Genomic DNA, 16,085 nt, shown 5'->3' on the forward strand with positions numbered 1-16,085 from the left:
TGTGACATCTCTGTGCCATATATCAGCACATGACCTTTCTGGCCTACAACATAAGAAATTAAGAAGTTTAGGGGCGCCTGGATGGCTCAGTCGGTTGAGCGTCCGACTTCGGCTCAGGTCATGATCTCGCGGTTTGTGAGTTCCAGTCCCGCATCGGGCTCTGTGCTGACAGCTCAGAGTCTGGAGGCTGCTTCAGATTCTGTCTCCCTCTCTCTGCTCACACCCTGTCTCTCTCTGTCTCAAAAATAAATATTTAAAAAAAAAAAAAAAGAAATTAAGAAGTTTAATAATTTCAACCAGCTCACAAATAACCAGTCATCTCAGCAACTGCTTATATTTTCTACATTCTTTTTGGGGTGCCTGACTTAATTCTATACAGAGGTCCTTGATCAAGGTCTACATGTAGAAATAATCCAAGCTTTGGAAAGCCTGACATGGTTTACTGAACACGTAAAAGATCTTAAATCTCTATAGATGTCTAAATACAAAGTTATGAATAGAAATTTTCATTAAATAACTATAGAAAGCAATCATTACAATTAAAATGGGAAGAAAAAGATTAAAGCCCTGAATTTCAGGATCAAATAAAAACACAAATCAGGGATCACACATCCCTCTTGTGATCCCTGTAAACCAACTTTAGTAATTATAGATTTTAGTTCATTTTTGGAAAAAATATTATGTTAACAATCCTAACCTTGGGATGATGTGCTACTTAGTTGTTTTTCAGACATCTGGGGCAGAACAATAGAGCATGATTGTTCATCAGTGTTTTATTTATCCATATATACTTTAAAATAGACAAAATAAATGTGCAGAGTATCTGTTTATACATATTAAAAATACATATGACATAGGAGTGAAAGAACAGTATTTTAATTCCAGAGTTTTGAATTGCTAGAAAGATGAATATTTGGACAAAGTTTGTCTTAAGTTTTGGGGCACTGATTACTCTTTCAAAATTTACTTATTTGCATTACATGACATTCAATTGAAAGTATAAAGAAATGCTAAAGAGCAATGCAACTTTCAATTAAGAACTCAAATGTTTTACTTGTGTTACACAATCAAGTACCACTTTTAAAGTGCAGGATGTTTTCCTGTAAAAATGCTTATGCGTTTACATAACTGGATTTCTTTGGTTCTTAGAAAAAAAGAAGTAATGTTGCCAAGAAAGTTTGTGTTTTTATTTTTAGTATAAATTTAGATCTATCTGTAGCAAATGTATGTATCCTGCAAAACAGACACGCGTTTATATTTAAATAATCATTGCCTTAAAACACTTTATAGATTAAAATTTCTGTAACTTTTGATTATATCATTAGTCTGTGAAGTTGAAAGAGTTTCCCAGAAGACCAGATGTATATTTAAAGTTTTATATCCACATGGTTTGTATAAAATTTGACTTACAATGTGAATTTTTTTCTCTCCTTCTCTGAGGGAAATAGCTCAAATATAATGTCCTCCACAAAAATGCAACCTACTAAAACACTGTGGAGTTGCTTTGGAATGTTAATAACCTTTTGGAGCTACCACACTAATTTAGCAATCTCTAATAGGAAGGTGCTTTCATTATTTTAATTTGTCATATCCCTTTCTTTGAATAGGAAGGTAGATATAGATAATCAGTAAGAAGGGAAAAATAATTAGGTAGAATATTGGTAGAATATTAGGTAGAATATTGGTAGAATATTCTCCCAATATAACCAGAGGTGTAAGAAATAAATATTTTCTCGGTAGACAAAGATCTATTACAAAGGTCATAAAAAGCACTGATAAAAGGAAAAAAATTAAAAAGTGAACTTTGCCAAAATTAAAAATTTCAGTTAATTAAAGAATACCATTAAGAAGTGAAGAAAACAAAAGGAAAGGAAAGAAAATGAAGAAGTAAGCCACAGCAAGGAAAAAAAATACTATTTGCCATGTATATATATATATGACAAATGACTTATATTCTGAATATATATGTCCACAATATAGAAGACTGTTAAAAATCAGCTATAAAAAATGAAAGCAAAGAATACAAAAAATATGGGCAAACATTTGAACTTAAACTTCACAAGATACACAAATGACTAACAAACACATAAAAAACACTCAGAATCTTTAAGAATGAGAATAATGCAAATTGAAATCACAATGAGCTAGGATGCATAAAGTTAAAAAGTCCACCAGAGCCTTGGTGAAGCTGGGAGTGACTGGAACTCACACACTGCTGGTGAGAAAATTCTCCAAGTATTTTGGAAAACTGTCATTTCTTAACGGTATAACAAAATAACATACTGTTACTACATAAAAATATGGCTTGCACATTTACCTGCTTCATTCTTTCTGGCACTTTCATGAGATGGAGTTGGAAATTTAGTAGATAGTCTCTTCGAGTTTTATCTTTTCTATTATGTATTTATCTCCTAATAAAAATGGCTATAGAAGAATAGCTATAAAAGAACTAAGTATAAATGATTAAGCATTTACTAAATGCCAGGCATCACAAATTCTCTTGATGAATGATTTCCTTTAATCCAGCCAGCTATTTTTTGAGGTAAATATTATATTTAATCCCATTTGTGCAGATTAGAAACCAGAATATTCTTAAGGGTAAGTTAGTTGTTCAATGTCACACAATTCAAAAAATTATAGTGATTGAAAGATAGATTAGATGGATTGTATATCTAATTGCTACCTTTCTTTTTCTTTTCATATAAATATACATATTCCCCAAACTTTATTTTCTAATTATCAAATTTAGTCATCACCCATGTCTGCTGTTAGCAGCATTTTTATTAAAATATATTGCTTTAGGGGCACCTGGATGGTGCAGAAGGCTAAGTGTCAGAGTCTTGATCTCGGCTCAGGTCATGATCTCATGGTTCGTGAGTTCAAGCCCTGCATTGGGCTCTGCACTGATACTGCAAAGCCTGCTTGGGATTCTGTCTCTACTTCTCTCTGACTGCCCCCCACCCCGGCTTGTGCTCTCTCTTTCTTAAAATAAACTTAAATATATATACATATATTATATAAATATATGTATATTATATGTATGTATACATATATATGTATATAATATACATGTATATATATGTATACATATATACGTATATAATATACATGTATATATATGTATACATATATATGTATATAATATACATACATACGTATATAATATACATATATACGGACATTTACATAATATAATATGTATATTATATATGTACATATATATGTATATTATATACGTATATATGTATATATATTGTTTTGTCTTTATTGATACATAATTTATGTTGAATAAAATATACAGATTTTTAGTGGATAGTTTGATAAGATATGATAAATGTGTATACCCATGTAGCCAACAGCCAATTCAAGATAGAGAACACTTCTATCACCCCAGAAATTTGTCATGTTCTTTTCCAGTCAATCATTACCACCACTACCACTACCACCACCACCACCCTCACTCACCAAAGGAAACAACTGTTCTAATTTCTCTCACCATAGATCGTTTTTGTCTGGTGTTAATCTTTATATAAACAAAGTCATGTCCTACACACTTTTTTGTATGGCTTCTTTCAATTAACTCTCCTTCCGTGAGATTCTTTGACTTGGCTTTATGCATCAACAGTTCATTTCTTTTGTTGTTGTTATGTAGTATTCACTTGTACAAATACAACAATTATTTTTATACTCTTCTCTTGTGACAACTCCATTTTTGCCCATTATGAATAATGTTGCTAGGAAATTCTTGAACAATTCTTTTGGGCACATAGGCCTTCATTTCTCTTTGGTGAATACCCTGAAGTACAATTCCTGGGTCACATCATTGATAAACATTTAATAGTACAAGAAACTGCCAAAATTCCAATTTCTTTCTCTTTTTTTTTTTTTTAATTTTTTTTTTTCAACGTTTATTTATTTTTGGGACAGAGAGAGACAGAGCATGAACGGGGGAGGGGCAGAGAGAGAGGGAGACACAGGATCGGAAACAGGCTCCAGGCTCTGAGCCATCAGCCCAGAGCCCGACGCGGGGCTCGAACTCCCAGACCGCAAGATCGTGACCTGGCTGAAGTCGGACGCTTAACCGACTGCGCCACCCAGGCGCCCCTCTCTTTTTTTTTTAATTAATGGAATATTTTCTATAATCTGTCTAAAGATCCTTTGCACGGGACCAGGAGACCAGAGCAGGAGAAAACTATTGACTTGAATAACAAAACTAACTTCAGTATTATCCTGGTAAATGTTTAGCAACTGCCTTTTGGGACTAATTGGTATAAATAATCCCATCATAGCCAATGTCAAGCCCCCAATATAACATCATGAACATCATCAGTCCTCCCAATGGAAGTCAACGTCAGTACCCCCTTGGATCTATCAGGTCATTTCAGGAAACAGAAAAAATAAAATCAGGCAACTCACTACCAGACTACCTCCTTCCCAAATTTGTCTGTATGAAATAGGTAAATACTAATACTTCCTGAATGCTAACTATATGGCAAGTAACGTCCTAAATGCTTCAGATGCAATATCTCTGTAAGTCACCTAAAATACAATGTTAAGTACATTTTTATTGATGAGGCACACTTAAGTGAAATGCTTTTCCAAAGTCCCACACCTAGTCCTTCACAGAGCTAGCATTTCACTCCAGTCATTCTTACCAAACTTTCTATTGCATAGATGCCATTCTTCTAGAGATAACACAAGATTTCGTTTTGTCACTGAACTATTAATTTGTCATTTAAAGTCATGATTAACTTATATTTGATAGATAAATACTTGATATGTAAATTGTTTAACTGCATTTTATACAGGCTTTATGAATCCACCTAATATATTATTTGTGGGGGAAAAAAACGAGAGATTACAATTATATACAAAGACAAATTTGAAATCTAGAATCAAGCAATCATGAGAAAAGAATGACTTTATATTGCATTCAAAAATAATTCAAGTTAAATTACCATGATCTTAAGTCAGTTCTAAAAATGTTTTGGAAAACTGGATAAAAGATGTATTTGCTTATTCATAAGATGTCTACATATATAACAAATTGTTGCTTTGAACTATATATATATATATATATATATATATATATATATATATAAAACAACTTCACTACAGAATAACAATTATGTCTCAAGTGCACCAAAGTTCAGCTCATGGAAAAAACTGAAATATCAGCAGTCCTCAGTAAGAACTGATCCCTGAATGTCAAAGCCCCAAGCAAGTCTGACTTGTGTAGTCTAGATAAAGGCAGCAGGGAACAGTTAGCCTTGTCAAAAGGCCGTCGGCCCCTAAGGTGCTCATATTAGTAAGAAGATACCCTTCTCACCTTTCACTGCTTTCAACCCGACGTCTTGGAAACTCCCCCGCACACGTAGGAGGCTTCGAACAAAGTTTCTGGCACAGACAAGGCTTCACGCCAGGAAGAAAAAAAAAGATGTGGAGAGGATTGAGCGCCTACGGTGGCTGAAGAGGGACATGCAGAGCTGCCGGCTGCAAGTTAATGGGATTCTTGCAACTGTTCGGCGGGCTGGAGGAGTTGCGGCTGCTACAGTGGTACATGGCCTTGTCAGACAAACAACGAAATAAGGTGGCTTGAGAACTTACACGGTCGTTCTGGCTTGCAAGCTCATGGTGTGCGGCTTCCTGGAGAGAACGGACCTTAAAATCGTCTATAAAAGATATGCCAGCCTCTACCTCTGCTGCGCCTTTGAGCGCCGGGACAATGAGCTCCTCATGCTGGAGCTGACTCACCGAGGTGGTGAGCTCCTGGACAAATACTTGCCCAGCATTTGCGAGATGGACATCATCTTTAACTGTGAGAAAATCTGTTTCATCTAGTATGAGGTTTTGATACGGGAGATGCCCAGGACAGCTTCAAGAAGAGCATGCTGAAGTCTGTGACGCAGAACGAGTGGCCACTCAGTTTGCTTTAGGAGACATCTGGTGTAGTCCCGCTGCCTTCAGAGATGTGGAGAGATGGAGAGGCAGGACGTGAGTGGCTGCTTCTTGTATGTCTCTCCAAGAGCCCTTAAAAAGAAAAAAAAAAAAGTTTATTTGAGAGAGGGAGAGCGTGAGCAGGGTAGGGGCAGAGAGACAGAGAGAGAGACAGAGACAGAGACAGAGACAGAGACAGAGAGAGAGGAGGGAGAGCATCCCAAGCAGGTTCCTTGTTGCCTGCACAGAGCCCCTTGAGGGCTGGATCTCATCAACCCCGAGATCAGGACCTGAGCCAAAGTCAAGAGTTGGATGCTTAACTGATTGAGTCACCCAGGCTCCCCTCCCAGTGCCCTTTACTCCTTTGGACCCAGCCCCCTCTTTTCTGCTGCCTCACCTTTGGAAGTGAGCTGTGGACTCAGGACCCTCAAACATTCCCTCCCACCACTTCCCACTTCCTGTTTCCCCCTTTCCCAGTATCAGGAAATTATGACCAAAACCGCTCTTTGGCTTTCATTCCCTGCCTTTGAAGTATTATTATCACTACAAATCTCCTCCCCTCCCCCAACACTGTAAATACATAAATATGTCAGGTTAAAAGGAAAAGGTTTTAGGAATTTTCTATTCTCCTTGCCCTGTCTCTTACCTCCACCTCTTCCTGCATCCCTACCCCCTCACTGGAAGGGGGCTTCAGTGCAATTCCTTTTTCCACATCTGCCTCCCCCACTTCCTTTTTGGATGTGGTGGGGGGTCTCTGTTCAGCGCCAGGGGAAGAACCATATAGTTAAATTTTTCTAATCTTGACGCTGTGGGAAGGAATGGTTGGAGGAAGGGCAGACTTATGGGAGACTGGGCCCTGTCCCTCCTTCGCTCCATGTTCTGACTGAGGCAGGAGCTTAGGGGGCGGAGCCGGGAAGTGTCTGACCTTATTTCCTTCCCTCTAAAAGAAAAGGAAAAAAGATTTCTGGGGGGATAAAATGTTTTATTTAAAGGGCATCACGTGGGAATGCCATCAGAGCCTCTTTGAATTCTTCATAAAACCTAAATCTCCTAAAGCTGAAATCTGAGATACTTTCTATTTATCCTTATACAGATGAAAGTAAATTCAGACTGCAAAATTGTGCCCTTAGATTAAATTGCTTCACCATTTTAGCCCCACTTTTCTGCCTTCTTATACTTTCAGTAGCAGTCTCTAAATATTCTTTGAGTTCAGATCCTTAAAAGACTATATATTTTTTTACATGCAAAAACAATACTTTTCGTATTTTAAAGTCTGACTCTTGTCACAGTGTCAGCATGTTGTAAGGAGCACAATATCAATTTATGTTTCTTCATACTGGAGGAGGTTTTCTTCCTCTCATATGGAACAAATGTGGCCTTCCTCTACAAAACAGCTTCTACTGTATATCTAGTCTTTTTATTTGTTTTATTATCATTGTTTTTTGCTTTGTCAGGAGTGTAATGTGATTTGTATAGGACTAAAACATGCAGGGTTTGATTAAGATTTTAAGCCAGGCTCTGCCACTTCTTACCTAACCTTAAATTATTTGAATGTTTTCAAGTTGACATTCCTTATATATAAGATGGAATATTAATACCATTTCATAAGATTGCTCTTGTGTTATAGTGATATTTAAAATAATCAACACAGGGGCGTCTGGGTGGCGCAGTCGGTTAAGCGTCCGACTTCAGCCAGGTCACGATCTCGCGGTCCGCGAGTTCGAGCCCCGCGTCAGGCGCTGGGCTGATGGCTCAGAGCCTGGAGCCTGTTTCCGATTCTGTGTCTCCCTCTCTCTCTGCCCCTCCCCCGTTCATGCTCTCTCTCTGTCCCAAAAATAAATAAACATTGAAAAAAAAAATTAAAAAAAATAAAATAAAATAATCAACACAATGCAAGGAACGACATATAAGTAACAAAAGATACATAATTAACATAAATTACATAAGTAACATAATTTACCAATTTTTTACCTTCCATTTTCCTCCTCAAAATAAGTTATTTATGTTATAGCTTATAATAAGTTACAGCCTCAGTGTCCTCATAATGTCATTGATAAATATTTATTTAGTTCTTATTTTATTTATGTAGTGTGGTCTCCAAGTTCAGGACATAAGTTGACTGATCAAAACTACTTTAAGTGTGAACATTCAGTGCTAAGTGGCCAGTTTTATATCTTTTCCTATTTCTCCTCAATTTAAATGTCTTAACTATAGTTAAATTTATGCAAACATGCCCAAACCTTGTAACCTCCCATTTCTGCCTCTAGCTTTCGATTCTCTTCAGTCCTCCTCATATTTTTTAAATAGTGTCTTTCTATTCTGTATTCTGTTCCTACTTCTACCCAGGGCTTTGCTGTTTTTTTCTGAATTAGTACAATAAATTTCTACCTGGCATACCTGCTCCTAACTCACTCCATTGTCCACACTAATGGCAAGTAATACTTTTACTCAATCGAAAATAAAATTCCCATAGTTAATTTTTTTCCCTAACTCCTATGAAAAATCCAAACATCTTCACATGAAACACAAACCCTTTTCCAATCTAAAGGCTGTCTTTCTCTGTTTACCATGGTATTGACTACCACATCTCTTCTACAGTGAGGGCAGTGAGGGGCTCTAAGTGCAATGGTCTGCCAGGCTTCCTGCATTCATCTGTGCTGAGACACTGCTTCTCCATTTCTTTGTTGCTAACTTCTACCAGAACTCCGTAACTCACCCCAGATGTTACTTCTTCCCTACTGCTTCTTGCACAATATTCCTGATCTCCTACGTGCCTTACTCTCCTGTGGCATCAAACACAATGGTGTGTATTGATCTACTTATATTTTTGCCCCCTCAGTATTCTAGAACTCCTTGATGGAAGAACTAATTAGCATATTGTCTGTCACATGTAACACCAAAACTGATCCTGGCCTCTGGTTCCTACCACTACAATCATCACTACTAATTGAATCAATAGGTAAAATGTACTGAGATTAGCATGTGCTGGACATTGTTCTAACCTCTTTTCATCTGTTTATACCTCACTGCAACACTCTATATCAGGTACTATAAATGTCCCCATTTGACGGATGAAGAAATGGAGACCCCCCCCCAAAAAAAAGTTGAAATCATTTACTCATGGGCACACAGCTAATAAGTAGCATATCCAACAGTCAAGTTGAGACAGTCTGATTTCAGAGCTTTAGAGATGGCCTCTTAACCACTATAAAGTACTGCTCATAACTGCTCCATGAACTTCTCTGAATAAGTGGTTTTCTAAAATTGTAAATATGGTTGAAATAATCTATATCTTTGAGAACACACTTTAGTTTTGTGAAGTATTATATTGTTTTAAGTTAAATTAATTTCATAATAAGTTAGATATAGGTTAAAAAAATGTCACATAGAAATTTAAACAATGATATAGAGAATGCTGTTAACAAAGACAACTGAAGTATATGGTTTTCATCTCCAAATACTTGCCCTAATACTTCAAAAAACTTAATTAGCTATAAGAAAATATGCTACCTTATAAGGGTAAAGTAGGACATTAATAGTGCTTATCTGAGGTGGGTTGGCGGGGAAGGCCTCACAGAAGAGATCATAGTTAGCCTGGGCATAAGCAAACAAGGCAATTCAAGTTGACTAAAGCACACGAATAGAAAAGGGCGCTATGGGGGCGCCTGGGTGGCTCAGTCGGTTGAGCGGCCGACTTCGGCTCAGGTCACGATCTCGCGGTCCGTGAGTTCCAGCCCTGCGTCGGGCTCTGTGCTGACAGCTCGGAGCCTGGAGCCTGTCTCCGATTCTGTGTCTCCCTCTCTCTGACCCTCCCCCGTTCATGCTCTGTCTCTCTCTGTCTCAAAAATAAATAAACGTTAAAAAAAAAATTAAAAAAAAAAGAAAAAGGGTGCTATGAAAACAGGTTGAGTGTATAAGGATGAGAAGCTTGGCATGTTGAAAATACTGAGGGTGTCAAAGAGAGTGATGGATAGTCCTAGAAAAGTAGAGGAAGACAGGTTTGGGGATAAATTATGAAGAGTATTCCTAAAGACTCTCCTAAGGTGTCTGCCCTATTTTTTTGCAGGAAGCTAAAGTGAAAGGGTTTTCAAGAAGTCTTTATTCACTTTTTTTTCAAATAACTAGTTTACCATAAAAAACACAGATATTTCTACAAGGAAAATAAATGAATCTGACAATCATTTTTAACACCTTAGGGTATAGGGTATGTAAGTGTAGTAGTTATGAATCAGAGTCCAAAATCTCTAGTATTAAGAAATGTAACTTTATTTTTTAATAAGCTAAAATGATTTCTAATTTTATGCCCCATTCTGCCAGAATGACAGGAATTCAGTTACAGTCAAGGGGTTTAAACCCTTCCTGGAATCATGCTAATCTCTAAAGTTTTAGAAGATAATTAGAGGGAGGGGCAATTTGATCCTCTACCGCTACTTTATAAAGCCCTTCTCAGTCCCACTCAAGCCTGGAACCCTGCCATATCCTTTTATCTTCCTGAATTTCTACCTTTGGCCCTTACTAAGATTGTAATTAAAAATATAATTATGTAAATGTGCAGTAACTTCACTATCTTTCTGGAATATAATCTTCCTGAGATCTGGAGCAGAATTTGTCCATCACTGTGACCATGTACTTAGCGCCAGTCATAGAGAGTTTTAATTGTTACATACATTTTTTAAAAATTAATAAATGAATTAAATGAAACCCCAGTGGTCAAACTTTAAGCAAATTCCAGATCAGTGGGAGATTATTTCAGGACCAAAATAATTTAATTCCCATCTATTTACTTTACATTCCCCCCCCCAAAAAAAAAGTCTGACCCATTTATATGGTGAAATTTTATTGAAAAGGTACCTTTTCACAGAAACTTGTGTCTTATGCATAAACGACTGAGACAAGAAATAACCTGAAGAGAGAATGTCAGCCTCACTTACACAGCTGTGGAAATAAATGAAGATAGTCCAAATGCAAAAAAACACAAACTATTAATTCAGAGTTTGCTATGGGAAAGGAATCAGCCATCTTTTCTTAGCAGAGACTTAGAGGTAGTCAGGGCAATGAGAAAGCTTTATAGTTGAAAAAGAGACAACATCACGTACGTTCTTGTTGGATTGTTGGCCAGGGGAAGCCAGGGGCAGGCAAAGTAGGAGCTCAGCATCTTATGTGATTGGTTTGAGGAGAGTATTGGACTTTCTTTGATTGGTCCTGAGTTGGAATTTTAGGGCGAAGATAGGGAAGCTGGTAGTCACTGACTGAGTTCTGACTGTTTGGGGCCGATTGCTTGTAGAGGTTGTGATCTGCTTTCCTGATTGGTTGCTATAGAGGTTGTAGGTCAGAGTTCCATTTTCACGTACTGCCTGGTCATTGTGCATTTTTATATTCAGGCTCTCATAGCTCAAAACATATTTTTAAGGCAAGATTAGCTGATAACGGTATTCCAGTCATACTTTGTACATTTTATATTTAGTCATCAGCCCATTTGAAAAATATTTATTAAACACCTATTTGCATTTGTTAACAGTACTAGAGAGGAGGATATGATAGTGAACGAGACAGGTACCATAATACCATGCCTGCTTTCACAGTTCTTACTGATCAGTTACACTTGTTCAAACCAGGACAGCTTCCTTCTGGTTTCGTCCAGCTATGAAAGCATATTAGATATTGTATTGAAAAACGGGTTTTGTGCCAAACTGTTACATCGATTGAGTTGCATTCAATGCAAGTAATTGAAAAAGTCTGGTCAATAATGAAAGGAATTTATAAGCGTACATAACTGCAACAGTTATGTACCTGAGTCATTGCAGGTTTCAAATATGTTTTGACCATGGCTATGCTCCTGCTTTTCTGTACATTTTTTTAAATTTTATTCTCCTATATTTGTCAGTTTCACATTGAAGCTGTCCTCAATCATACAGGTTAATGGCTAAAATAGTTTCATACCTCACATCTGTTCTATATAGCATACAGAAGAAATGAAATTTGTTTTGTTACCAACTACACAAGAAAAGTCAATGGATTGGATTCTAATCCTATATTAGTTTTCTATTGCTGCTGCAGCAAATTACGACAGTGTAGTGACTTAAAAATAACACAAATTTCATCTCTTACAGTTCCAGAAGTCTGAAATCAGTTTCTCTGGGCTAAAGTCAAGGTGTCTGCTGAACTGGTACCTTCTCAAAGCTCTGTCTCTTTGCCTTATTCGGTTTTTAGTGGCTTCTTCTAGTGTTTGTTGTTTGTATTCTATGACTTGTGGCCCCTTTCTCCATCTCCGAGGTGTCCCATTCCAGATCTCTGCTTCCATCCTCACATAACTTCCTCCTTCCTTTCTGACTCCTTCTCAGTACTGCTATTAAAAACCCGTGTGATTACACTCTGGGCCCAAGGGAATAATGCAGGAGAATCTCTATACACAAATCTTTAATTTAACCACAAGTACCAAATTTCTTTTACCATATAAGATAACATTCACAGATTTGGGGAATAATGCACATAGTCTTTGGGAGTCCATTATTCAGCCTACCACAGATCTCCAACCTTGATTGGTGCTAATTGAGATAGGCATGGTTAAAATCAATCACTAGGGCAGGGGGGCTGAGATTAGAGAACAAACTCGAAAGCTAGGAGTACAGTCAAACTTAGCCATGTATGGCTTCCCACCATGCTCATGGTGGATACATACTGGGAAGGCAACAACTCTTGTCCATTTCTGCTATTATCTGTAAAAGTAATAATAAAAGGAATATCCCTGGCTATGCATGGATACCTAGGGTGAACCCCCACATAGAAAGTTCGGAGGAAGCTTGGCACTGAACACAATAAGAATGGAATGATTTCTAGAAAATATTCTGTATTACTACTTTTTAAGGAAGAAACATCTGGCCTGAGGCTGAATAACAGAAGCAAGGAATTAAAAGTAGGAATGAAGTAAAGCCAAGAAAGCAACTGGAGGAGCTAACAGGAGATAGGTAAGTACAGAAATGTTTTCCTAAATAGGTGTGTGGTGAGAGGGGTAATGTAAATGTTGGAAGATGAGAGAAAACTTAATTAACCATATGGTGTTGATCTCTCAGTATTTACTGTTTAAAGTAACTTCAGCCAATCCACGTCCTGAACTAGAAGACTAAGATAAAGTACTTCATAAAAGAGATGGATTTTTAACATTTTTACCACGTTTAACTCTGGCAGTCAGTGCTTCTTCATAACAGCTGTGATACTTGATTTTTCAAAGATAAACCATGTTTTAAAAGTCTAAAATCTTCAAAGATATTATAAGAATTTTGCTTTGATATAAATTACAGTTTTGCCTCTCCCCACCTCTTACAAAATGTAAGGAACATGAAGGAAGAATTTTGAAAATCAAAGACAAATCAGTAAAAACTGTGTAAATAGGAATAACACATGTATTTAAGTTTATTTGTTTATTCTGAAAGAGTGTGTGGGAGGAGCAGAGAGTGAGTGACAGAGAGAAAGAGCGAGAGCGAGAGAGAGAGAATCCTAAGCAGGGTCTGCACTGTCAGTGCAAAAGCCTGATGCAGGGCTCAAAGTCACAAATCTTGAGATCATGACCTGAGCCAAAGTCAAGAGTGGGACACTCAACAGACTGAGCTACCTAGGTACTCTGAAGAATAATACATTTTTAACTGCTATAGAAACGTATATGGAGAAATTTACTTAAAATGATCTATAAATTCTTAATTCAAAGTAATTTTTTCAAACTAATTCAAAATGAGCCTTTTATTTATAGGGAAAAACAAAAGATATTTTTTCAGATAATTTAATGTGAAAAAAAGTTGCTTAATTTTCATTTAGACTCAGTGAGAAAGAAGTGTTTATCTTATAGGCTAATGCACTGAGTTCTCAAAACAAAAACAAAAACAAAAAAACACCTGTTTTCAAAATTAATAATACTTCCTTCCCAAAAGTCCAAAACTTGTTGAAGGTTTTATCTTTTTGATATTCACTCAGTGAATATGACAGTTATCCTGGTCATGGTAAATGCTGTGGTTAAAGGGGCACATTTCATGTGGGCATTCCATATAACCAAGGGACAAACAGAATTTGCTGCCTCAACTTCCCCTCCTGCGTCTTACAGATACAAATAAGTAAATTAGGTCAATTAACAAGAGAATGGGAAGAGAGGCCTAGGGAAGAGTCAAGAGGTTGTTCCCAATTAGGTGGAAATCTGTAAAAGGTTATTTTAAGAAATAAGGTGGGTAAAGCAAATGTGAGGGGAGTGAAACAAAGAGGAAATAGGAGGGGAAGAGTCATAGAACTCTTGGGTGGAAATCTGGAGATGGTTATTAAGAAATGGGATGAATAAAATGGACATTGATGGGTTAAAACAAAGGTTACAATACACTATTACCAAAGATTTGAGGTGACAAATGGATCTCCTGTTGGACCTCCAACATAAAAGGACCATAAACACATCTTTTCTATTTTCTCCAATTGGAAGAAATTTCAAAAGTTGTAAGGTAGAGATTGCTATGAAAAACTTGACCAGAAATCACTTAGGACAGTGATTAGGCTAATAAAGGTAAAGACTGACAAAAGGGCCAGGTCCCTCTGCTCCTTACTGGGGACCCAAGCCTATTGCACAGGAGTAGGTAAATCCGTTGGGAGTAGAGAAGTTGCCAGGATTCCTTAATACAGATGTTCCAAGAACTGTGGTTCACCCTGACTTGGGCTACAAGTGGATTGAGAGAGTATAAAAAAATATAATGGTTGATAGGATTATGAAAGTTGGAATGTTTAAGCAAGCTTTATGTAAAGAAGTTGTGTTTCATTTACCTGAATGTTTTTAGGGAATGAATATTATGTCTGGCTGTGGAATACTTCCCCTGTCTAGTATTATAAAACCAAAGCCTGTGGATAAAGTCTTAATAGAGGCTACAGTTAGGAAACAAGAGTTGATATAAGAATATGAGTTAATAGAATTAAGGTAAAAAATGTGTGGAGAATTGGTATGTTTGAGGCTTTATGTGAGGTGGTTGAAAGGGTTTTATGTGAAGTCTCTTTTACCTAATTGTATTATAGAGACAGACATTGTATCTCACTGGGAAACATTTCCCCTACCTAGTACTAAAAAATAGAAGGCTTGTAAATCTGTCATTCAGGCAATGATAATTGGAAATACTAAGTGAGAACCAGTAAGACTGCCTAAGCCCACTCAGCATAGAATACAAGTTGGAGTGCTGGGAAGGGCAAATTCTGTGTGATAGCCCTAGGCAAAACATAGACTAGGGCTTAAGAGCACCTCCCAGCAATACTACTGGGGTTTTGGACTAGGGGATTTCCATTTGAGGGCATTTACCACCTTGTTATTGGATATTATAAATTAAAGCTACGTCTATGAAGCAGATATAAAGTGATCTTAAAATCTGAAGTAGCTACAATGTCTTGGATGATATCCTAGGAGGATATCAGTGCCCCAAAAACTCCATAATAAAATTTGCATGATTTATACAGGATCATGCTGCCTGGGGAATGCAAGGAAGAGATACAAGCAGGAAGCCTTTTTTCCCTTGGCCTGACTCTGGAAGTACATGAGAAGCTGCTGGATTCTGTTAACATGGACAGTGCCCTATAAACAGCTCTCAACTGACCCACAAAGAGGTGGCAGTTCCAAGGTGAAGATGGACAAGATCCAATATGGAATGGACAAGATCCAATATAGAAGGCTACCATTCTGAGTGAAGATGGTAAAAACAAATCAGCTTGATGGGCTGAATTGCATGCTGCATCCCAGCAGTGATGGAAGAATTGAAGAGCTGTAAAGTCTCTTATGTATGGGTTTTTACCAGAAAGGGCTCAATGGCCTAGTCATATGGTCAGGCAGGAGGGCAATGGAAGCCTGACCTATTAAAGAGGAGCACAGCCCTATGGAAATCACTGGGAATTTGAGGAGGACATTCAAGTAGGACAAGTTGATGCCCATCAGAAGAATCTTCTTTCAGCTTCAGAAGGTGATTGGAATTAACAAGCAGATATCCCTGTGTGCTTACTTACAGTGGCCACCTGGATCCATGAAATGAGTGAAACTGGTGGTACTGCAGCAATGCAGAGATGGGCTGAATCCAAACATACCTCCCTTGCACCCTCCAAGGCAAAAAATGCCAGTAATAACTGTTCTACCAAGAGAGACAGAG

Source organism: Prionailurus bengalensis, chromosome A1, assembly GCF_016509475.1.
Source record: "Prionailurus bengalensis isolate Pbe53 chromosome A1, Fcat_Pben_1.1_paternal_pri, whole genome shotgun sequence".
NCBI classification, from domain to species: Eukaryota; Metazoa; Chordata; class Mammalia; order Carnivora; family Felidae; genus Prionailurus; species Prionailurus bengalensis.